This window comes from Arachis ipaensis, chromosome B09, assembly GCF_000816755.2.
Source record: "Arachis ipaensis cultivar K30076 chromosome B09, Araip1.1, whole genome shotgun sequence".
Taxonomy (NCBI): Eukaryota; Viridiplantae; Streptophyta; class Magnoliopsida; order Fabales; family Fabaceae; genus Arachis; species Arachis ipaensis.
In genome coordinates, this window is record NC_029793.2 from 53,636,488 (window position 1) to 53,660,989 (window position 24,502).

The window sequence follows — 24,502 nt, forward strand, 5'->3', positions numbered from 1 at the left end:
CAAATGCTCCAAATGCCAAAACAAAACCACCAAACTTGATCCAAAGCCTCAACGAACTCCAACAAGCACCAAAGCTCAAACTAACAACACATATATCACCAAAATCAAAACCTAAGATACATAAAACAACTAAACACAGGGGTTTAGTAAAACCTTACCTTACCCAATGAGATTAGGGATAAAATTCAAAAATTATTCACTACTAGAGATCATCTAAACAAGCAAAACCACAAAATCTACTCAAAACTATAACCTCAAAAACACAAAAATCTAGGGCACAAAGCTGGGAAGTGAGATGCAATTTCTTACCATATTTGCTTTGATAGAAACGTACAGCTCGACGAGAGCTTTGCGTGGCCATAAACGGCTCATCAATCGGAGCTCCGGATCAAAAGTTATGAAGCTTTAAAAGAGGAGGTGAATAGTATTTCTTCTCTCTTCTCCCCTCTCCTTCTTGCAGCTGGTATGTGTGTGTTTATGGGTGTGTTGTGTTGAATGGCTTCATTAATGAACCCTTATATATGTGGGGTTTGGACCCAACTTGGGCCTGGTCCAACCCGTTAGTGTTTTTAGCCCGTTCGACCCAACTTTGGGCCAAACCTTTAACACTAACGTCCGGTTTTCCGTTTCTAATATGTTTCTAGGATTTTCGATTGTTTTCACTTTTTCTCGCACAGAACCGGGCATACTTAATCCAGTTCGACTAGTTCAACTGTCGGTTTGCGGTTTTTCACGGTTTTTCGCAGAAAACACATTTTCTGACTCAGAAAGACCTACTGAGTCCAAAAATCATATTTAAATCCCCAAATTCTCATTCTAACTTTCTGGAACTTAATTTGGGCATTTAAATTATTTTATCCATGAAAACTCCGATTCTTACATATTACAACCCTCCAAAGGCCTCATGATAATTGCATTCATCCATCAAGTATTTGTTGATTGTTACATGACTAGCAAATCCTTGAAAGCATGATTAAAGGAGGATTGAGTGATTAAGCCCTACACACTGAGTGATTAGAGTGTAAACACATCCGGTGAGGGGTTTGATTGCTCAATTCTATGTTTCCATCTCTTATCCTATATCTTCTTGCAAGTTGCTTGTTAGTTTTTGAAAATTTCAAATCAATTCTTTGAACATTGATCATATTGCTATATTTTCTTTGCCTTGGCCCTAAGGCTTGTTTTGGATTGATTGGAATTCTCTTGTTTGTTTTTGCCAAACTCCATAAGGAACCATAGTATAGATATAGATAGATAGTATTTAGCATAGTTGCATGCATGTAAGTAGTCGCATTGAATAAATTGCTTGCTCTTTGATCCTTCTCCTTTGATCATGATTAGCATGAGGACATGCTATTGTTTAAGTGTGGGGAAATTGATGAATCCACATTTGACGATAAATTTTGGATTGATTTGAGTGGATTTTATCGTATAAACCCACATTTATTCATCCAAATAGCATACTTTTGTGATCTCTCCCTAAGTTGAGCTTAATTGTGAAAACATGTTATTTTGTCCTTATTTTGATCAATTTTATTCCACTTTCATTCTATTCGATGCCTTGATGGTTTTGATGAGTGATTTCAGGTATAATAGGTTGGAATGACTTGATAAGAGTGGATGAGAAGCATGCAATTGGGAGAAAACATGAATAAAACAAAGGAGAAGCACACAGCCATGTGTGTGTACGCACACGCACAGGCGAAAAATCAGCAAGTGTGCGTACGTACACACCTGTGTGTATGCACAAGTCCCTGCGCGTAATTTCATTAAAAATTCACGTGGCTCGCGATTTGAGGGGTTTTTTGGCCATTTCTGAAGTTACTGAAGCATATATGAAGGGGGAAGAAACACCAAATGATACCATACACTACCATACTTCATACAATACATTTTAGGAGTAGTTTTAGGGTAGTTTAGTTTAGGTTTTTCTCTCAATTTTTCTTAGGTTTAATTAGGGTTTGTAGCATTTTATAGTTCAATTTTGGTTTTGGATTTTGCTATCTCATTGTAAGTATTCCTTAATTTTCTCTTGGATTGTTAGTTGTTATTGTTTCCACTAACGCTAGCTTCTTACTAAGGTAATTAGTAAGTTAGCTAGGATTTGTGGATTAATAACAATTATGCTCACTTGACTTACTCTTCGATGTTAAGGGTAGACTAAGTGAGATTAATCCATCATAATTATCATAGTTATGGTTTTTGCCATTCCATAACTCATCCCAAGTCAAGGCTCCCATTTATGTTTTGAACCACATTTTCATCATTTTAAAGCATATTACTTGTTTATATTACATACATATTTCTTCATTCCTTTATTACTTTATTAATTGCAATTTTAAATCGTTCTTTTATCTCTTTATTTGTTTGCTTCTTTATTGAAAACCCCCTTTACTTCTCACAACCAATTTTATGCACTTGTTGACACTAGTTCCTAGGGAAGATGACCCGATGTTTTATTACTCTCGGTTAATTTGAATCAGAAATTTTAAACATTGATTGATGGGAGTTAATTGTCGGTTTGGACTATGCTATCAACGAAACACTTAATTTCAATTGAGAAATTCTAAATCGGTGCAAAATCCCATCCATCATATATCTTAGTCAGGCAGATAGAAAAGTTGTTTGATTGTTTAAAGCGCATAAAAATAAAATAAAGATAACGTTACTCAGTGGTTGTGAATCTAATGATAAGAAGATGGTTAAGGCTTCAGAGATGCTTTATTCTTTTGGATCAATACTTTCTTATTGTCTACTCCAACTGTGAATGATTTCTTCTATAGCAGGCTGTATGTGATCAACGCTGGTTTGAGCAGCCACCAATCTTCCTCTAGGCTGAATACCAGGTTTAGTGTGCATTGGTGCACGAAATTGTGATCTCAATGGCGCCAAAAACTTGGTACGCACTATCATAATCTCAATTATTCTTCACAACTTCGCACAACTAACCAGCAAGTGCACTGAGTCGTCCAAGTAATAAACCTTACGTGAGTAAGGGTCGATCCCACGGAGATTGTCGGCTTGAAGCAAGCTATGGTCATCCTTGTAAATCTGAGTCAAGCGAATTCAAATGACTATGGGATTTTGATAATTAAAATATAAATAAAATATAAAATAAGATAGAAATACTTATGCAATTCATTGGTAAGAATTTCAGATAAGCGTATGGAGATGCTTTGTTCCTTCTGAATCTCTGCTTTCCTACTGCCTTCATCCAATCATTCATACTCCTTTCCATGGCAAGCTGTATGTTGGGCATCACCGTCGTCAATGGCTACCTTCCATCCTCTCAGTAAAAATGGTCCAAATGCGCTGTCACCGCACGGCTAATCATCTGTCGGTTCTCACTCATGTTGGAATAGGATCCGTTAATCCTTTTGCATCTGTCACTACGCCCAGCACTCGTGAGTTTGAAGCTCATCACAGTCATCCCATCCCGGATCCTACTCGGAATACCACAGACAAGGTTTAGACTTTCTGGATCTCAAGAATGACCGTCAATAATTCTAGCTTATACCACGAAGACTCTGATCTGAACCAGGAGCCCAAGAGATAAACGCTCAAGCTATTGCAGATAGAACGGAAGTGGTTGTCAGGCACGCGTTCATAGGCGAGAATGATGATGAGTGTCATAGATCATCACATTCATCAAGTTGAAGTACGAGTGAATATCTTGGAATAAGAATAAGCTTGAATTGAATAGAAAAACAATAGTACTTTGTATTAATTCATAAGGAACAGCAGAGCTCCACACCTTAATCTATGGGGTGTAAAAACTCCACCGTTGAAAAATACATAAGTGAAAGTGGTCAAGGGATGGCCTAATGGCCAGCCCCCTAAACGTGATCTCTGAACATAAAATTATTCAAAAGATGTGAAATAAATCACTAAAAGTAGTTTTTATACTAAACTAGTAGCTAGGGTTACATAAGATGAGTAAATGATGCAGAAATCCACTTCCGGGCCCACTTGGTGTGTGCTTGGGCTGAGCATTGAGCTTTCATGTGTAGAAACTCTTTTTTGGAGTTAAATGCCAGGTTGTAGCCTATTTCTGGCATTTAACTTTGATTTCCAACCTGTTTCTGGCGTTTAACTCCAGAATATGGCAGGAAATTAGTGTTTGAACGCCAGTTTGTGTCATCAAAACTCGGGCAAAGTATGGACTATTATATATTTCTGGAAAGCACTGGATGTCTACTTTCCAACGCAATTGAGAGCGCGCCAATTGGGTTTTTGTAGCTCTAGAAAATCCATTTCGAGTGCAGGGAGGTCAGAATCCAACAGCATCTGCAATCCTTCTTCAACCTCTGAATCAGATTTTTGCTCAAGTCCCTCAATTTCAGCCAGAAATTACCTGAAATCATAGAAAAACACACAAACTCATAGTGAAGTCCAGAAATGTGATTTTTATTTAAAAACTAATAAAAATATACTAAAAACTAACTAAATCATACTAAAAACTATGTAAAAACAGTGCCAAAAAGCGTATAAATTATCCGCTCATCACAACACCAAACTTAAATTGTTGCTTGTCCCCAAGCAACTGAAAATCAAATAGGACAAAAAGAAAAGAATATACTATAAATTCCAAAATATCAATGAAACTTAGCTCCAATTTAGATGAGCAGGGTTAGTAGCTTTTTGCCTCTGAACAGTTTTGGCATCTCACTTTATCCTTTGAAGTTCAGAATGATTGACATCTATAAGAACTTAGAATTCAGATAGTGTTATTGATTCTCCTAGTTCAGTATGTTGATTCTTGAACACAGCTACTTTATGAGTCTTGGCCGTGGCCCTAAGCACTTTGTTTTTCAGTATTACCACCGGATACATAAATGCCACAGACACATAACTGGGTGAACCTTTTCAGATTGTGACTCAGCTTTGCTAAAGTCCCCAATTAGAGGTGTCCAGGGTTCTTAAGCATACTCTTTTTTTGCTTTGGACCTCGACTTTAACCGCTCAGTCTCAATCTTTTCACTTGACACCTTCACGCCACAAGCACATGGTTAGGGAAAGCTTGGTTTAGCCGCTTAGGCCAGGATTTTATTCCTTTGGGCCATCCTATCCACTGATGCTCAAAGCCTTGGATCCTTTTTACCCTTGCCTTTTGGTTTAAAGGGTTATTGGCTTTTTCTGCTTGCTTTTTCTTTTTCTTTCTCTCTTTTTTTTTTGCCTTTTTTTTTCTGCAAGCTTTTTGTATTCACTACTTTTTCTTGCTTCAAGAATCAATTTTATGATTTTTCAGATTATCAATAATATTTTTCCTTTTCATCATTATTTCAAGAGCCAACAAATTTAACATTCATAAACAACAAATTCAAAAAATATGCATTGTTCAAGCATTCATTCAAAAAACAAAAAGTATTGCCACCACATCAAAATAATTAAACTAAGCTCAAGGATGAATTCGAAATCATGTACTTCTTGTTCTTTTGTTTTTAGAACATTTTTCATTTAAGAAAGGTGATGGATTCATAGGACATTCATAGCTTTAAGGCATAGACACTAGACATTAATGATCATGTAATAAGACACAAACATAAATAAAAATAAAGCATAGAGAACAAAAACAGAAAAAATAAACTAGACAAGGAGATTAAGGAACGGGTCCACCTTAGTGAGGGTGGCGTCTTCTTCCTCTTGAAGAACCAATGGTGTTCTTGAGCTCCTCTATGTCTCTTCCTTGCCTTTATTGCTCCTCCCTTATAGCTCTTTGATCTTCTCTAATCTCATGAAGAATGATGGAGTGCTCTTGGTGCTCCATTCTTTTCTTAGTGATGGGCTTGTCCTCATCAATGAGGATGTCTCCCTCTATGTCAATTCCAGCTGAATTGCAGAGATGACAAATGAGGTGAGGAAAGGCTAACCTTGCCAAAGTGGAGGACTTGTCAGCCACCTTGTAGAGTTCTTGAGGTATAATCTCATGAACTTCCACTTCCTCCCCAATCATGATACTATGGATCATGATGGCCCGATCCACAGTTACTTCAGATTGGTTGCTAGTAGGAATTATAGAGCATTGGATGAACTCCAACCATCCTCTAGCTATAGGCTTAAGGTCTGGTCTTCTCAATTGAACCGGCTTGCCTCTGGAGTCAACTTTCCATTGAGCTCCTTCCACACATATGTCCATGAGGACTTGGTCTAACCTTTGATCAAAGTTTACCCTTCTAGTGTAGGGGCGTGCGTTTTCTTGCATCATTGGCAAGTTGAACGCCAACGTTACATTCTCCAGACTGAAATCTAAGTATTTTCCCCGAACCATTGTAAGCCAATTCTTTGGATTCGGGTTCATACTTTGATCATGGTTCCTAGTGATCCATGCGTTTGAATAGAACTCTTGAACCATTAGGATTCTGACTTGTTGAATAGGATTGGAGAATACTTTCCATCCTCTTCTTCTAATCTCTTGTCGGATCTCCGGATATTCGCCCTTTTTGAGCTTAAAAGGGACCTCAGGGATCACCTTTTTCTTGGCCACAACTTCATAGAAGTGGTCTTGATGGACCTTTGAGATGAATCTCTTCATCTCCCATGATTCAGAGGTGGAAGCAATTGCTTTCCCTTTCCTCTTTCTTGAGGTTTCTCTGGCCTTAGGTGCCATTAATGGTTATGAAAAAACAAAAAGCAATGCTTTTACCACACCAAACTTAAAATGTTTACTCGTCCTCAAGCAAAAGAAGAAGGAAAATAGTAGATGAAGAAGAAAATGGAGGAGATGGAGGGGAAGAGTGTATTTGGCCAAGGGGGAAAGAAGTGTTTGTAATGTGTGAAAATGAGGTAGTGTTGAGGGGTTTATATAGGGGTGGGGGAAGGGTTAGGTTTCGTGTATTAGGGTTGGGTATGAGAGGGAAAGGATTTTGAATTTGGAGGTAGGTGGAGTTTTTGGGGAAGGGTGGATGGATGTGAGTGGTGAAGAGTATTTGGGGAAGAGGTTTGGAGGTGATTGGTGAAGGGTATTTGGGGAAGAGTGTTATGAAAGGGTGTGAAGAGGAGAGAAGAAGAGGTGGGGTAGGTGGGGATCTTGTGGGGTCCACAGATCCTGAGGGGTCAAGGACTTAACATCCCTGCTCTATTTAGGCGTGCAAAACGCCCTTAGAGTGCACTTCTGGCGTTAAACGCCAGGTTGCTGCTTGTTTCTGGCGTTTAACGCCAGCTTTTCTCCCATTCTTGGCGTTAAACGCCAATTAGATGCTCTGTTCTAGCGTTAAACGCCAGTCTGGTGCCTGTTTCTGGCGTTAAACGCCAAAAATGGTTCCAGACTAGGCGTTTAACGCCCATTCTGCTACTCTTACTGGCATTTAAACGCCAGTAAGCTCTTCCTCCAGGGTGAGCTATTTTTTATTCTATTTTTTATTCTGTTTTTGATTTTTTAGTTATTTTTGTGACTTCACATGATCTTCAACTTAAAGAAAACATAAAATAACAATGGAAAATAAATAGATATAATTAAATAGCATTGGGTTGCCTCCCAACAGCACTTCTTTAATGTCAATAGCTTGACAGTGAGCTCTCATGGAGTCTCACAGATAATCAGAGTAGGGTTGGGGCATCTCATCACCAAACTTGGAGTTTGGTTGTGGCCTCCCAACACCAAACTTAGAGTTTGAATGTGAGGATTTTGTTTGACTCTGTATTGAGAGAAGCTTGTCATGCTTCCTCTCTATAGTTACAGAAGGAGACCCTTGAGTCTTAAATACAAGGTAGTCCTCATTCAACTGAAGGACCAACTCTCCTCTGTCAATATCAATCACAGCGTTTGCTGTGACTAGGAAGGGTCTGCCAAGGATGATGGATTCATCCTCATCCTTCCCAATGTCTAGGATTATGAAATCAGCAGGGATGTAAAGGCCTTCAACCTTTACTAGCACGTCCTCTACTAGTCCATAAGCCTGTTTCATTGATTTGTCTAGGGGTGCACAGACCCGGCCCGGCCCGAAGGCCCGGCCCGGTCCCGAATACTTTAGGGACTAATTTGGTGTGATTTCATCGGGTCTAGGGTCGGGTACGGATCTCAAAAATAGACCCGGTCATTATTTCGGGTCGGGTCCGGGCCATAGCTCGGGTCACCCGAAGTCGGCCCGGTGGCCCGGTCATCATACACAATTAATATTTTGTGTTATTAGTGATAGATCATGAGTATTCTTATGTGGAATTTAAGTATTGTAAACCTTAATATTTTGTGTTATTAGTCATTATAAGACTATAAATTAATGTTTTATGTTTAGAATGCATAAGACTTTAGACTAATACATAAGATTGTGTTATTTGTATTGATTTAAATATTTGGTATTATTAGACAATATTAGTATTGATTGTGGTTATGCTTTAGTATTGATTGTGGTTATGCTTAATTTTGAAGAAGGGTTGGTTCTTGTTATATTTTTCTAAGTGAATTTTACCATGTTAACTAATAGTTGGAGTCTTGGAAATTTGAATTTTTTTACATGCTAGCTTACAAGAAGGTATCAATGTAATGTAATGTTAACGGCCCGGTTTTTACCCGGTATAATTGTGGCCCGAAAGTGTATTGGTTTCATCGGGTCTAGGGCCGGGTTCGGGTCTAATAAATAGACCCGGTGTATATTTCGGGCCGGGTCTGGGTCACATCAAACCCGACTTCACCCGGCCCATGTGCACCCCTAGATTTGTCTGCTATCTCTAGTGAGATTCTTGCATCTTGTACCTCAAAGATTCCCAGTTTCTCCATTACAGAGAGTGGCATGAGGTTTATCCCAGACCCCAGGTCACACAGAGCCTTCTCAAGGGTCATGGTGCCTATGGTACAAGGTATGAAGAATTTTTCGGGATCTAGTTTCTTCTGAGGTAATGTCTGCCTCATTAATGCACTCAGTTCATTGGTGAACAAGGGGGGTTCATCCTCCCAAGTCTCATTACCAAATAACTTGGCATTCACCTTCATCATTGCTCCTAAATACTTAGCAACTTGCTCTTCAGTGATGTCTTCATCCTCTTCAGAGGAAGAATATTCATCAAAGCTCATGAATGGTAGAAGGAAGTTCAATGGAATCTCTATGGTCTCTGTTTGAGCCTCAGATTCCTTTGGTTCCTCAAAGGGAAATTTCTTTCTGTCCAGAGGACGTCCCATGAGGCTTTTCTCACTGGGACTTACGTCCTCCTCACTCTCTCCAGGTTCGGCCATATTGGTCATGGTTATGCCCTTGCACTCTCTCTTGGGGTTTTCTTCTGTATTGCTTGGGAGAGTACTGGGAGGAGTTTCAGTAATCTTCTTACTCAGCTGACCCACCTGTGCCTCTAAATTTCTAATGGAGGACCTTGTTTTATTCATTAAACTTAGTGTGGTTTTGGATAGATCAGAAACTATGGTTGCCAGGCCAGAATGGCTCTGTTCAGAATTCTCTGTCTGTTGCTGAAAAGATGATGGAAAAGGCTTGCTATTGCTAAACCTATTTCTCCCACCATTATTATTGAAGCCTTGTTGAGGCTTCTATTGGTCCTTCCATGAGAAATTTGGATGATTTCTCCAAGAAGGATTATAGGTGTTTCCATAGGGTTCTCCCATGTAATTCACCTCTGCCATTGCAGGATTCTCAGGATCATAAGCTTCTTCTTCAGAAGATGCTTCTTTAGTACTGTTGGATGCAGCTTGCAATCCATTCAGACTCTGAAAAATCATATTGACTTGCTGAGTCAATATTTTATTCTGAACCAATATGGCATTCAGAGTATCAATTTCAAGAACTCCCTTCTTCTGAGGTGTTCCATTGTTCACAAGATTCCTCTCAGAGGTGTACATGAACTGGTTATTTGCAACCATTTCAATGAGTTCCTGAGCTTCTACAGGGGTTTTCAGATAAAGAGATCCTCCTGCAGAATGGTCCAATGACATTTTTGACAACTCAGACAGACCATCATAGAATATACATATGATGCTCCATTCTGGAAGCATGTCAGTAGGACACCTTTTGATCAGTTGCTTATATCTTTCCCAAGCTTCATAGAGGGATTCTCCTTCCTTCTGTCTGAAGGTTTGGATTTTCACTCTAAGCTTGCTCATCTTTTGAGGTGGAAAGAATTTGTCCAGAAAAGCACTGACCAGCTTATCCCAAGAGTTCAGGCTATCCTTAGGTTGTGAATCCAACCATGTTCTAGCTCTGTCTCTTACAGCAAAAGGGAAAAGCATAAGCCTGTAGACCTCGGGATCAACTCCATTGGTCTTGACAGTGTCACAGATTTGCAAGAATTCAGCTAAAAACTGATGAAGATCTTTCATTGAAAGTCCATAAAACTTGCAATTCTGCTGCATTAGAGAAACCAATTGAGGCTTAAGCTCAAAATTGTTTGCTCCAATTGCAGGAAGTGAGATGCTTCTTCCATAGAAGTTAGAAGAGGGTGCAATAAAGTCACCAAGCATCTTCCTTGCATCTCCACCATTGTTATTAGGTTCGACCATGTCTCCCTCTTTTTCAAAAATTTCTATTAGGTTCTCTCTAGAGAGTTGTGCTTTAACTTCCCTTAGCTTCCTCTTCAGAGTCCTTTCAGGTTTAGGATCAGCTTCAACAAGAATATTCTTATCCTTGTTCCTGCTCATATGAAAAAGAAGAGAACAGAAAAGAAAATATGGAATCCTCTATGTCACAGTATAGAGATTCCTTATGTGAGTATAAGAAGAGAAGAATAGAAGAAGGAGAACAGAAAAATTCGAACACAGAGAAGAAGATGGGGTTCGAATTTTGGGTGGGAGAGAATTGTTAGTAGATAAATAAATAGAAGGAGATGTGAGAGGGGAGAGAATTCGAATTTAATTTAAAATAAAAGGAAAATATTTTTGTTTTTATTTCAAATATTAGTTAGAATTCGAAAATTAAAAAGGGAAATAAAATTAAAATTAAAATTTGAAATAATTAGTTAATTAAAAAGAATTTTGAAAAAAAAAGGTGAGGAGTTTTCGAAAACTAGAGAGAAAAAATTAGTTAGGTAGTTTTGAAAAAGATAAGAATCAAACAAAAAGATGAAATTAATTGAAAAAGATTTGAAAATCAATTTTGAAAAGATAAGAAGTTGGAAAAGATTTTGAAGTTGATTTTGAAAAAGATGTGATTTGAAATTTATTTTTGAAAGAGATTTGAAAAAAGAAATTTAAAAAGATTTGATTTTGAAAATTGAAGTTGATTACTTGACTAACAAGAAACTAAAAGATATGATTCTAAAATTTAAAGATTGAACCTTTCTTAATAGGCAAGTAACAAACTTTAAAAGTTTTGAATCAATCACATTAATTGTTAGTAAAGATTTTGAAAATCATTTTTTTTAAAGTTTTCGAAAATATTAATAAAAAAAAAGATGAGAAAGATTTGATTTTTGAAAAGTCTTTGAAAAGATAGGATTTTTAAATTTGAAAATTTGACTTGACTCATAAGAAACAACTAAATTTTAAATATTTTTGACTAAGTCAAACCAAATTTTTGAAATTTATTTGTAAATAAGGGAAAGATATTTTTTTTTATTTTTGAATTTTTAATGAGGAGAGAGAAAAACATCAAAATGACTCAAAATATGAAAATTTAAGATCAAAGTAAAAAATATGCATGCAAGAACACTTTGAATGTCAAGATGAATACCAAGAACTTATTTTTAAAAATTTTTAAGAAAAGAAAGACATGCAAGACACCAAACTTAGAAATTTTTAATGTTGAGACACTAATAAATTAAAAATGCATATGAAAAACAAGGAAAGACACAAAACATAAAATTGCAAAGATCAAACAAAGAAGATCATCAAGAACAACTTGAAGATCATGAAGACCACCATGCATGAATTTTCGAAAAAAAAAATTTTGAAAAATTAAAACATGCAATTGACACCAAACTTAAAATTTGACACTAGACTCAAACAAAAGCACAATTTTTTTTATTTTATAATTTTTTTTGGATTTTCGAAAATTAATTAGGAAAAGCAAAATAAAGAAATTCAAAATTTCTAATAAGAATTCCAGGAATGATGCAATGTTAGTCTAAAACTCCGGTCCAGGAATTAGACATGGCTTACTAGCCAACCAAGCTTTCAGTGAAAGCTCCGGTCCAAAACACTAGACATGGCCAATGGTCAGCCAAGCTTTAGCAGATTATTATATACAATAGCTGATTTGCTGAGAAAGACAAAGAAGCTCTTCTAAGAATAGTTGAAACCTCGGTCGAAAAGATTAGACATGGCTTAACAGCCAGCCAGGATTCAACATATCTCATGAAACTCTAGAATTCATTCTTAAAAATTCTGAAGAACATAGAATAATTTATTTTTTTTTTGTATTTTACGAAAATAAAAATAATAAAAACAAAAAGTTTAAAATTAAAATAAAATTACCTAATCTGAGCAATAAGATGAACCGTCAGTTGTCCAAACTCGAACAATCTCCGGCAACGACGCTAAAAATTTGGTGCACGAAATTGTGATCTCAATGGCGCCAAAAACTTGGTACGCACTATCCCTGGAGAAATTGAGTCGAAGCAATAACAAGAATATTTCTAGTGGAACATCTTTCACAATCCCTGGAGAGATAGTTCACTAATAGACCGAGGGATAAGTAATTCGACTCATTCACATCCAGATCATGAATGTTTGGAATCCATATTATGCAAGGAGACGTTGCTTTTGCTAATTTGAATTGAAGGGTGATATAAAATCGGTCTATTTCCGGCATCATATCCATAGTTAGCGCATTCATCATAGTTAGAAGCTCCAGCTCCGTATCAAGGTCACGGTCGATATCGTCACTATCATCAATATCGTCACTATCATCAAAAAGAAAACTATTAGGCTTGTTATCCAGGAACTTGTTCAGAAATACTGTAATGAAAGGAACATAGGAGTTTGTCGCTAGGTATTTGACCAAATAGGATCGTCCAGTTCCTATAGAACCTATCACTAAAATACCCCTGGGGGGTAGGGCTAAGCGGAGCGAAAAGGGTTTCCCATGAGATGGAAAATGAAAACTATTAGCCCCATAGGGGTTTGTGAATAAGTGATTGTCTGATAATGAGCAAGGAATATCCGTCTTTCTGCTAAACAAGATGTATTGAACTCATAATTCATTAGATACTTTTTATGAATGTCAACTAAGTATCGTAAGTAAATTGCTCCCGGTTGTTCAATCATTTGATAACCAGAGTTATTCTTTGATAAAGGATCACTATGAGTCAGACTCAATAGAATTTGATCAATCCTTTTTTCTGTCGTTAAGGTAGAGAACTGAACCAAGAATTCTCTTTCTTTATCATCAATCGAATCACTGTTCGAGAACCAGGACTCTATTTTATCATCAATCCAATCACCATTCACGTTTTTTCTTTTTCTTATCAAGGAATAGATCGCTTTACTTGTATGACTTAGATATCTCGTATTTCTCGAAAAAGCAATTCGATTGATAGGATTTGGTATGATACTTATGAGATCGAAGAGATTCCAATATTTCTTCTTAGAACGTATTGATTTGATCCCATAAGCGGGACCACCATCCCCTAGCATGTTGCCGCTAGAAACAAAACCCCGTATTTCTTCTAGAAAATCTCCTAATTGTTCCAGAGCAACTAGAAAGAGATTCTTTAACCAGAAAGAATTCAGTTCAGATGTAGGATACCTATCCAGAAGTTTTTGCAACTCAATCATGTATGATGGAATCATCAAAGATTTGACCTTTTCAAACTCTGTCTGTAACTCTCTGTAGGCTCGAGAAACAAAGAGAAGATGTGTACGAATGAGATATCCAGCAACAAGAAGAAGGAAAAGGATTGAATAGAGGAACTCTCAAACATTTAGCGATCTCAGATGTGTCGATATAATCTCAATTCTTCTTCACAACATCGTACAACTAACCAGCAAGTGCAATGGGTCGTCCAAGTAATAAACCTTACGTGAGTAAGGGTCGATCCCACGGAGATTATCGGCTTGAAGCAAGCTATGGTCATCCTTGTAAATCTCAGTCAGGCGAATTCAAATGATTATGGGATTTTGATAATTAAAATATAAATAAAATATAAAATAAGATAGAAATACTTATGCAATTCATTGGTAAGAATTTCAGATAAGCGTATGGAGATGCTTTGTTCCTTCTGAATCTCTGCTTTCCTACTGCCTTTATCCAATCATTCATACTCCTTTCCATGGCAAGCTGTATGTTGGGCATCACCGTTGTCAATGGCTACCTCCCGTCCTCTCAGTGAAAATGGTCCAAATGCACTGTCACCGCACGGCTAATCATCTGTCGGTTCTCACTCATGTTGGAATAGGATCCGTTGATCCTTTTGCGTCTGTCACTACGCCCAGCACTCGTGAGTTTGAAGCTCGTCACAGTCATCCCATCTCGGATCCTACTCGGAATACCACAGACAAGGTTTAGACTTTCTGGATCTCAAGAATGACTGCCAATAATTCTAACTTATACCATGAAGACTCTGATCTGAACCAGGAGCCCAAGAGATAAACGCTCAAGCTATTGCAGATAGAACGGAAGTGGTTGTCAGGCACGCGTTCATAGGCGAGAATGATGATGAGTGTCACGGATCATCACATTCATCAGGTTGAAGTACGCGTGAATATCTTGGAATAAGAATAAGCTTGAATTGAACAGAAAAATAATAGTACTTTGCATTAATTCATGAGGAACAGCAGAGCTCCACACCTTAATCTATGGGGTGTAGAAACTCCATCGTTGAAAAATACATAAGTGAAAGTGGTCAAGGGATGGCCGAATGGCCAGCCCCCTAAACGTGATCTCTGAACATAAAATTATTCAAAAGATGTGAAATAAATCACTAAAAGTAGTTTTTATACTAAACTAGTAGCTAGTGTTACATAAGATGAGTAAATGATGCAGAAATCCACTTCCGGGCCCACTTGGTGTGTGCTTGGGTTGAGCATTGAGCTTTCATGTGTAGAGACTCTTTTTGGAGTTAAACGCCAGGTTGTAGCCTGTTTTTGGCGTTTAACTCTGATTTCCAACCTGTTTCTGGCGTTTAACTCCAGAATAGGGCAGGACATTGGCGTTTGAACGCCAGTTTGCATCATCAAAACTCGGGCAAAATATGAACTGTTATATATTGCTGGAAAGCCCTGGATGTCTACTTTCCAACTCAATTGAGAGTGCACCAATTGGGTTTCTGTAGCTCTAGAAAATCCATTTCGAGTGCAGGGAGGTAAGAATCCAACAGCATCTGCAGTCCTTCTTCAGCCTCTGAATCAGATTTTTGCTCAAGTCCCTCAATTTCAGCCAGAAATTACCTGAAATCACAGAAAAATACACAAACTCATAGTGAAGTCCAGAAATATGATTTTTATCTAAAAACTAATAAAAATATACTAAAAACTAACTAAATCATAGTAAAAACTATGTAAAAATAATGCCAAAAAAACGTATAAATTATCCGCTCATCATGCATCCAGTTTGAATGAGGGTGAAGTGTAACAACCCTAGTTTTTAAAAATCAAATAATTAGTTATTTGTGATTTATTTTATTTGTTGATAATTTTATTTTAGGAAAATTATTTTGCTAAAGGTAATTAAATAGAATTTCCTGATAATTGAAATTTAAATTAATTAGAATTTTTATATAATCTTTATTAGATATTTAGTATAATTAAAATTATAATTTTGATAATTGAAAAATAAGAAGAATTGTATAATTTAATTCTATTTTGAATAAATTATGTTATTAATTTGAACTCCTAGAAAATGATTTTATTAAAAATGATTAGATTGATATTTATAAATACTTTAAATTTAAGTCAATTAATATTTATGTACAACTTTTATTATAATTAATTATTTTATAAATTGAAATTAAAGTTTCAGAGATAGGAAAATAATAGAGATTTGTATGATTTAATCTAGAAAATTGATATTTGAATTTAAATTGTACTTTACAAAATATAATTAATTTGTTCATTTTATAATATAAATTAAAAATAATTGATTGAACTTAGCAACATGTTGATAAATAATATTTTTAAATATTTTTAATAGAGTACATTTAATTTTAAAATTATCATATCCTCTAATTTTATCAAAATATTTATTCATATTTATCCATATTCTTTTATAAAATCTTAATTTCTAACCCTAATTCCTAAAATTAGCTCAGAACCCTAATTTCCCCAATTCCTAAACCTAACCACCGCAGCCTCACCCTCTTTCAACGTACAAACGCATACACACTGAAGAAATGGGGAAACAGAGAGAAAGATCTGAGAAAGAGAGGGAAGCGAAGGGAGACAGCGCTGGCTGGGCTTCGCTGCCGTCGCCGTCGAGCTGAGGGAAAGAAAGGGAGCTTCACCGCGCCGTCATCCAACCGGTCGAGTCTGCTGCCTCACCGCCGCCTCCTTCGTCGCGCGCTACTGCCGGCCTGGAATCGCCGCCACTGCACCTTGCCCGCTTGTCGCCGCCGTTCCGTGGAGTCCGCCCTGGTGCTGGTTGAACAGGGATGAGGGAGAGGCGTCGAGAGAGAGATGCAATGGAGGTCAGAGGGAAGAGCTGCCATCACCGCCGTCCCGTCTATGAAGCCTGAGCTCGCGTTGCCGTCCTGAGCTTCGGCGCCGCCGTGGAGGAGAGTGGAGTAGTCACCGTCGTTGGAGAGAAAGGAGACGCACAGGGGAGGAACCGTTCCTCTGCCGCCGCTATCGCCGGAATTCCTGGTCGCCGTCGTCGTTCATGGTGAGTCAGTTAAGTCATAGCCATGAGAACCACTACCTCTGAACCCCAGTTGCTCTGTTGCAATCCTGTATTTTCTTCTGATATTCTCGACTCTGTTCTGTTTCTCTTTTGTTTTGTCGTTCTTACTTCGTTGGTGTCCCTGCTGTTCTAACCGATTGGATTGGTGCTGCTGCTGCTAAGACGTATGCCCTGCTCTCTGGTTTCTGTTTTTCTGAGTACCAGAGCTGCTGCTCCATTCCTGTATTTCTTTTGGTAAGATAGGTTTTGTTCTACAATCAATATTCTGATTACTGCTCCTTTGATGATCTGTTCTGTTTTACCCTTGCATTTGCTTCAGCCTCTATTAAATTCCCTTCCAAAATTGTTGATGCTGCTAAGTAAGTTCGGAGCTGCTGTGTTGTTGCCGGAGGAAGGGAACTCATCAGAAAAATGTTATTGAGGCTGATGTTTGGTTTGATTGCGTAGTTAACGCGACATTGAGGTAGGGGATTTAACGTTTTTAATTTAGAATGCCTACAAAGTTATTTGGATAAGTGCAAATGGTTAAGAATTTCTTAATTGACATGAATGATTTGAAATGCATTTGAAATTAGTTAGTTGTTGTGATTATTCTGAGCTGTGATTGAATTTAGATGCTGTTGTGAATAATGATTAATTTAATATAGTTTATTAAATTGAAATATGCCGAGTTAATTATTGAAAAGCTGTGGTATGGATAACTGATGAATTGAGTTTTGATTATTGCTGTGAATGTAATTAGTTTTGTTGTTATGAGAGACTAATTGATAGAAATAAGCTTGGTTTGAGGTTGTGAAATTTGGAATAAGTTTGATGATGTTTTAGTGCTTCAATTGGATTATTGAATTCAGGTTATGGCTGCGAATGTCTTTGGGCTTTGTTGTGAGTGTTTAAAGTTGTAATTGATATTGTTTTCTCTGATATGGATGGAATTGAGTTGAATTATAACTGTAGTTGGTGATTGATTTGATGATTGTGCGTACTGAATGTTGTAAGGGATAGAATAAATGGTGTTACTTTTGTTGCTGAGCTTGCTGGTGTGAATTGATGAGTTATTGTGTGTTTGAATGATGATGAGTGTATATGGAAAATTATGCTTGGCATAGTGTAGAAAAGAAAAGGTTTGATGATGCTTAAGTACTTGACATCGTCTGAATTATTGTTTCTGCAGAAAATTCTGTTTCTTTACTGCAGAAGCACCAACTTCCAACTCACTTAACTTTCAATTTTGGTAAGTATTTGAGCTGAAACCAACGGCATTTTCAAGCTTCCTGTGTCCACAATCTTCATTTTAAATTTCATGTCAATATCCTATTTAACCAAGTAGATATGTTGAAAAGAGTATGGATAACTCACTGAATTTTGGAAACCGAATTCTAAAAGGTCTGGCTGTGTTTCTCACTTCATAACTTTTCATATGACATGGTATTAATCTGGAATTTGATTCAATAAAAAGCTAAAAGAGTCTTGTTTGAGGTCGTGAATTTTGAAAGGCATTGGGTGAAAACTGGATTTTTAAGGAATTTATCAAACTTACTACTTGCTGCTGTTTTTCTGCATTTTCTTAGGAAACAATAACAGAATTATAAGAGAGATGGTACAAGTTTTTATTGTGACCAAATTACTTCAACACCAAGTTTCTTGGAATACTAGTTTATTGAGTTTAATTTTGAAAGAATTCTATGATAAGTGAAAGTTGGTTACGAATTGATGAGGTGAAAGTTGAATTGATGGGTTATGTGGGAATTGTGGGTTATGACCGAACTGTTGGCTATTGTAAATTGTGAATTTTCTGACTGATTTGAGAACCTCTTATTTGGTAGTTGTTGAGGAAAGGGGGAGACTTGTTGAGAAAGAGGGAACCCGTAAGGGTGGCTAAGTCCGAGTTTTAGGGGAGGTGCTGCCGAAATTTTATAGAAAATCTGAGGTTTTATTTGAAAAGTTATTTTAGAACTTTTGAATTTGAAAAATTATATTACTTGACTTTTATTTAGTTAAGAAAAGAATTATTCTATTTTAAATTTGATTTACCAAAGAAAGGTTTATGTTTTAAAATTAAATTATTTAAGAAAGAAACTATGTTTTGAGATTGATTCAATATGAAAAGAATTATGTTTTAAGCTTGAAATAAAGGTTTACTTTTTAGAAGTTTGATGAATTTATAATATTTGAATTTGAATAGTAAAGAGAGAGATGATTTTTGAGTCTTTGGGAAGTTAGTAAACTTGGAAGAATTTTATTTAAATAATTTTAATGAGAGGATTATATTTCAAAAAGTATTTAGTGAATTTAAAATATATGATTTACTTAAGTCTTTTGAAGAGGGTTAAACTAAAAAAAAAAATAGTTCTAAAGTTAGTTTTGAATTAAGATTGCTAAAGCAGAGATTATGAACTGAATTGATGATTGAGATTTTTGCGAACGAATGCTTGAGAAAGTTAAGAAAGGTTTAAGAAAATATGTTAAGGATTCAAAGGGAAAAGAGAATGGGGAACTGATATATGGATTGTTGAGTTTTAGAAAGGAAAATGAAAAGTGATAAAATACGGGAAAACCCTACGAACTGTTAGTTGTTTAACTATGGGGAAAACCCATGAATTGATAATTGGTACAATTCGGGAAGTACCCACGAACTGAATGATCATTGATCTCGAGGAAACCTATAGATTGTTATTTCATTTATATGCGGGAAAAACCTACGGACTGATAATCATTGATTACGGGAATAACCCATGAATTGTTGTATGTTGATCTCGGGTATAACCCACGAACTGAAGATCGCTATGTTATTGTGTATTGATCTCGGGTATAAACCCACGAACTGAAGATCTCTGTTTTGTGAATTGATCTCGGGGACGCCCACGAACTGAGGATCACTGTTTCCCCTTGTGCGTATATTATGGGGTCGGGCTTTGCGCCGATTGCCGGTAGTCACGAAGGAGTGGTATTTTTACCACCGACACATATGCACTAAGGACACAAAGGGAAGCCATATCTGGGACTTGTTCCTAGGTAATGTCGGGCTGCAGGGTGTAAACCGACACGTGAGCTCATGGCCTGCTTAGGACAGACATGCATCATATTGGTTGTGCATTTGCATTTGGTTGTGTTTGCTTATATTACTTCTCTGTGATTGTGTTGTTTGTTTTATTGTGATTTGTTTGTGTGTTTAATTGAGTTACTTACTGGTGCTAGTAATTTGTGAATGTATAGAGATGATTGATAACTGTTTGTTGTGACTGAGAATCAATTATGTGGCTGAAAGATATTTAATATGTCAAATTTTGTGATTGAGATCTGTTTTGGGTTTAGGAATCTAAAGAAAGTAACTATTTATCTAAAGTAAGATTAAAAAGTATTTCAAAGGGTTTGACGAAGAGGGTTTATTAAGCAAAGTTAATTATTTGCATGCCAATCATTACTTTTACGGCATTTCCATTCCCTACTGAGAACGTGGTTTGTTCTCACCCCAAAATCCTCCACCTTTACAGTGACACAGGTTTGAAGACTTAGTTTGAAGCTGCGGGCGATTCTAGCATTTATTTACGAGTTAAGTTTATGACTTGAGTTTCTTTCATAGAATTCCCTCGCCTTTGTATATTTAGTTTTTATTTTATGCAGAGGGATAGGATTTGTATCTGAGTTTTATTTGAAATCTTTTGTATGACAGATATTATTATTATTAATAATTATGTGATTATTATTACTTGAAGTGTTTGCAATATGATTTTAATTAATAAAAACAAAAATTTCTGGTATTTTTAATAAAATTGAATCGCGATATCGAACTAAAGGCTTAATAGTAAATAGTTAATAAGGAAAACAGGTCAGTAACGCCTTACTTTTGGTACGATCATGACGTATTGGAAGTTGGGTCGTTACATGAAGCTCCTGCAGTTTATTCCCTTAGTGATCCTACTCAAAACACCACAGACAAGATCGAATCTTCCGGATCAGAGAATACTGCGCCTTGGTTCTAGTCTTTACCACAAAGATCCTAATCCCCCCATACCTCAGCTGACCTGATGTCTCGAGAAGTCCCCAATGAATTCATGGATTAGCTGTCTAAGAGACGTATCCTCAAGCTAGTGGTTCATTGATATCCGATGAAAGACGCTCGTTGAAATCATGTAGAATAGAGATAACCTTGTGCTAGTTCAATTCATTCATAAGGTTGAAAAACAAATATACATCTTAGGAGAGGATCAAACACGAATTGAAATAGAACAGTAGTACTTTTATTAATCTATAAAACTCAGCAGAGCTCCTAACCTTAACCTAAGAGGTTTAGTGACTCATGCTGATAGAAAAATACAATAAGGAAACGTAAAAGTGGGCAAGAGTTTGGAGAGATCCTAACATGGCTGATCTTCTCCTATATATACTAATCTGCTAACTAAGGATTACAGAAATATGATAGGCTTAGGCTTGTAGTGCGAAAATCTACTTTCGGGGCCTACTTGATGAGTGTTTGGGCTGAATTTTAGTGTCTCCCACATGCTAGGATGCTTCTTGGGTGTTGAATGCTGGCTAGGGACACCTTTATGGGCGTTGGACGCTGGCCACTTCTCTGTGGGCGTTGGACGCCAGGACTGGGGTAGATGGCTGGCGTTGAATGCCAGTTTTGGACCTTCAATTCTGAAGCAAGGCATGGACTATTATATATTTCTGGAAAGCCCTGGATGTTAGTTTTCCATAGCCGTTGAGAACGCTCCATTTGGACTTCGATAGCTTCAGAAAAGCTCCATGAAGGTCAGATCCTAACAGCATCTGTAGTGCTTTCTCTGCCTTTAAATTAGACTTTTGCTCCAGCTCCTCAATTTCAAAAAAAAAATACCTGAAATTGCATAAAAACACACAAACTCAAAGTAGAATCCAAAAATGTGAATTTTACACTAAAACCTATGAAAATATAATAAAACATAAACAAAACATGCTAAAAACTATATGAAAATGATACCAAAAAGCATATAAAATATCCGCTCATCATTGAGAACCTCCCGTTCTCATTACATACATATATTGTTATTTTTCAGATGCAGGTTGAGAGGCACCTCATTGAGCGTCTGAAGACTTCCTATGCAAGCGAAGTTTTGTTTTAGGATGCTATATTTTGTACTTATGCTATATATATATATATATATATTCTCCTCTGCATATATTTTATATTTTGCCCTCTTAGAGGTTGCTTTTGCAGGTCGAGTTCGAAGCTTGATATTTTGTATCTTTTGGTACTCTAATCCCTGTATATCTATGTTATCTTTCCTTACGCATTAGTTTATTCTTTTTATGCGTATCCTACGTGTATAATGTAATTTTCTATTTATGCTTTTGCTTCACTTCTTCTTCAAAGCTTCTAGTTATAANCTTTTCTTTTAGAGGTCATAATACCTCACCCCCTCTACTTTACAACTTAAGCGTAAGGTTCTGTATGGTAAAGTGTTACACTGGGTCTCATGTATGGTTGAACCGTGCTTAGCTCTAATGTTTTGTCCTCCAGCGGGAATGAATTTCATCGGGTCAGAGTCGGTCATGGTGGCGTGCATATTCTTAAGAGACTTAAACAATAGTTACATGTCCGTGACATCAATACAGCCTTATGAAGTTACATGTGAGGGTTGAGTGGTACTGCACAATGCTAGTTTAGCAATGCCCCAAACTGAAATCTCTTATTTTGCACGAGTAAAATACTGGTTAAGGACGAAAATGCTCGAGAAGATAGACAAGCTCTCTATACCTTGCGTCCTGGGCAGCAAGTTATCGAAGATGCACTTAACTTTTACAAATTGTTGTATTCGTTCGTTCAATAAGTGATTATACAAATAACCTAAAGTGACATTTCCTCCATTGGTGTGCAGGTTATAAACCTTGTGTGCACAATGCTTACTCATGACAACAACGTCCCAAAATGGTTTCTTCCAACCCTCCTTTTGCGGTATTATTTTTATTTTTGGACAAAAAATGTTCACTTTTAAATTTCATTTTTGAATCCTTCTTTCACTAACCAACCTCATATGCATCCCATGTTACAGCAAGGGTTCTTAATTATTCTAGTGAACCATAAGATCGACGTATTTGAGTATATTTGTGCAAGGTTCTTGGGTTTCATTCATGACTTATGGATGGTGAAACCTATCCCTTTATCTTTTAATGATGATAAAAATTATTAACAACAATTTTAACATCCACTGTTTTGACTAAATCTTCATTGGTTTTGTGGCTGTCTCAGATATGTGTCCCCATGTATAGAGAGCATCACTGGTACTTGATGGTTGTGAAAATTTGGTTAACTACAAGCTCTTGATACTTGGATTCCATAAAAACCAATGATGAACATGATGTTAGAATATCATAGATGAAATATGTGGTTAAGGTCACGACATTTTCTTTTATATGCCCCTTCTTTATAACATTGTGGGTTTTAAAGATTTTAGACTCATACATTTAGTTGACACATAAAGCTTATGTTTTCATCCCTTTCTGTGGTGGAAGGAATTTTTAATTGAGACCATGTTGGATGACAAAAGATTCTAGCGAAACGTTGATCATTACAAGCCACATCCTTCAACTTAAAATGTTGAAGAGCTCACCATTGTCCAGTAAGGCAAACTCTCGTGAGACTCTATCAATTTTGTATAGTTCCATTTTATTAATTACGGTTTCATGCATGCATTGTATTCTTCCCATGCACGCCAAATAGGATTGGATGTGGTGGAATATTGGGTTCCTTAATAATTTAGTGTTATTACATTATGACAGGAATGATTGTGGTCTTTGGGGTGTCAATAGATGATGCAAAATTAAGTTTGCGAAAATATTGCTTTCGAGTTAAGGTACTTAAAGACTTCTTCACGTCTTCTGCTGAGTTATGTCTTCATGTCACTCCTTCTTGCGTCTAAAATATACTTGTTCTCTTTCATAACATGAATGAACAAACCCAAATGTGGTTAGCTCTTGATTTGGTTATGGGATGGTATAACCCGTTGCACGTGATATTTCCCGCAGGGCAGTAAGATATTAGGACAAAGAGATACAAATGTTTGCTAGAAACACTAAGAAAAGGAGGAAAAGAATAGTCGACAGCCATTGTCCAAACCAAATATGAGGACCATTATCCGATCCTGAAGAACTGAATAATGTTATTTTGCTTTTATGTGATTAAGTTGATAGTTAGGAGATTAAGTATACTCAATCTATGTTGTGATTAAGTTGATAGTTAGGGGCCTAAATATGTCCAATCTATGTTGGTGTTCTAATGCTTATTTTCGGGGTGTTATCTTATTTTGTGGGTTGTATGAGTGTCCTCTGAAACATTTTGGTGGTATGATGGTTGGCATTAGCTTATTTTGTGGGTTGCATGCATGCGTCTCATGTGGATACCAAACTAAGCTCCTATTTGGTAGATAAAAAATGCTCTTCGTATATTAAAATTAGGCATTAAAATCAGCCACCAATATATTTATGTATAAATACATGTGTGATTTAATTTATTTTCAAAGTGTATTTATATTCCGACATATATTTTATACTGGTGACTGACTTTAGTAGCTAATTTTAGTGTGCACGTAACATAGTACTTGTGCCATTTTGTTGTAAACTATTTAACATAGTACTTGTGCCATTTTATTTACACATTATTCAAAAATCTTGTTGGTTACCTATACTTTTCCTTATGTAAATATATTGCAGTTACATTTGGTCTAACTAGAAGGCTCTAGATTGAACATTGCAGCCTCTTACGTGAATATTTATGTCAATATTTATTTCGATATTTTTATTATTTAATTAATGAT

The 24,502-nt window shown here is 36.6% G+C and overlaps 1 long non-coding RNA gene across 12 annotated transcripts; it reads left to right on the forward strand.

Moving 5' to 3' along the window:
• Nucleotides 16,098-24,410, forward strand: LOC107617074. 12 transcript variants are annotated; one of them, XR_002353484.1, is made up of 6 exons: nt 16,100-17,172; nt 22,568-22,644; nt 22,742-22,834; nt 22,939-23,308; nt 23,469-23,542; nt 23,715-24,410. It is a non-coding gene; the product is annotated as an uncharacterized LOC107617074 (long non-coding RNA). The 12 variants fall into 12 exon arrangements; XR_002353490.1 differs by having other exon boundaries at nt 16,102-16,691; nt 16,872-16,943; nt 17,029-17,172; nt 22,568-23,308; XR_002353485.1 differs by having other exon boundaries at nt 16,099-17,172; nt 22,568-23,082; nt 23,202-23,308.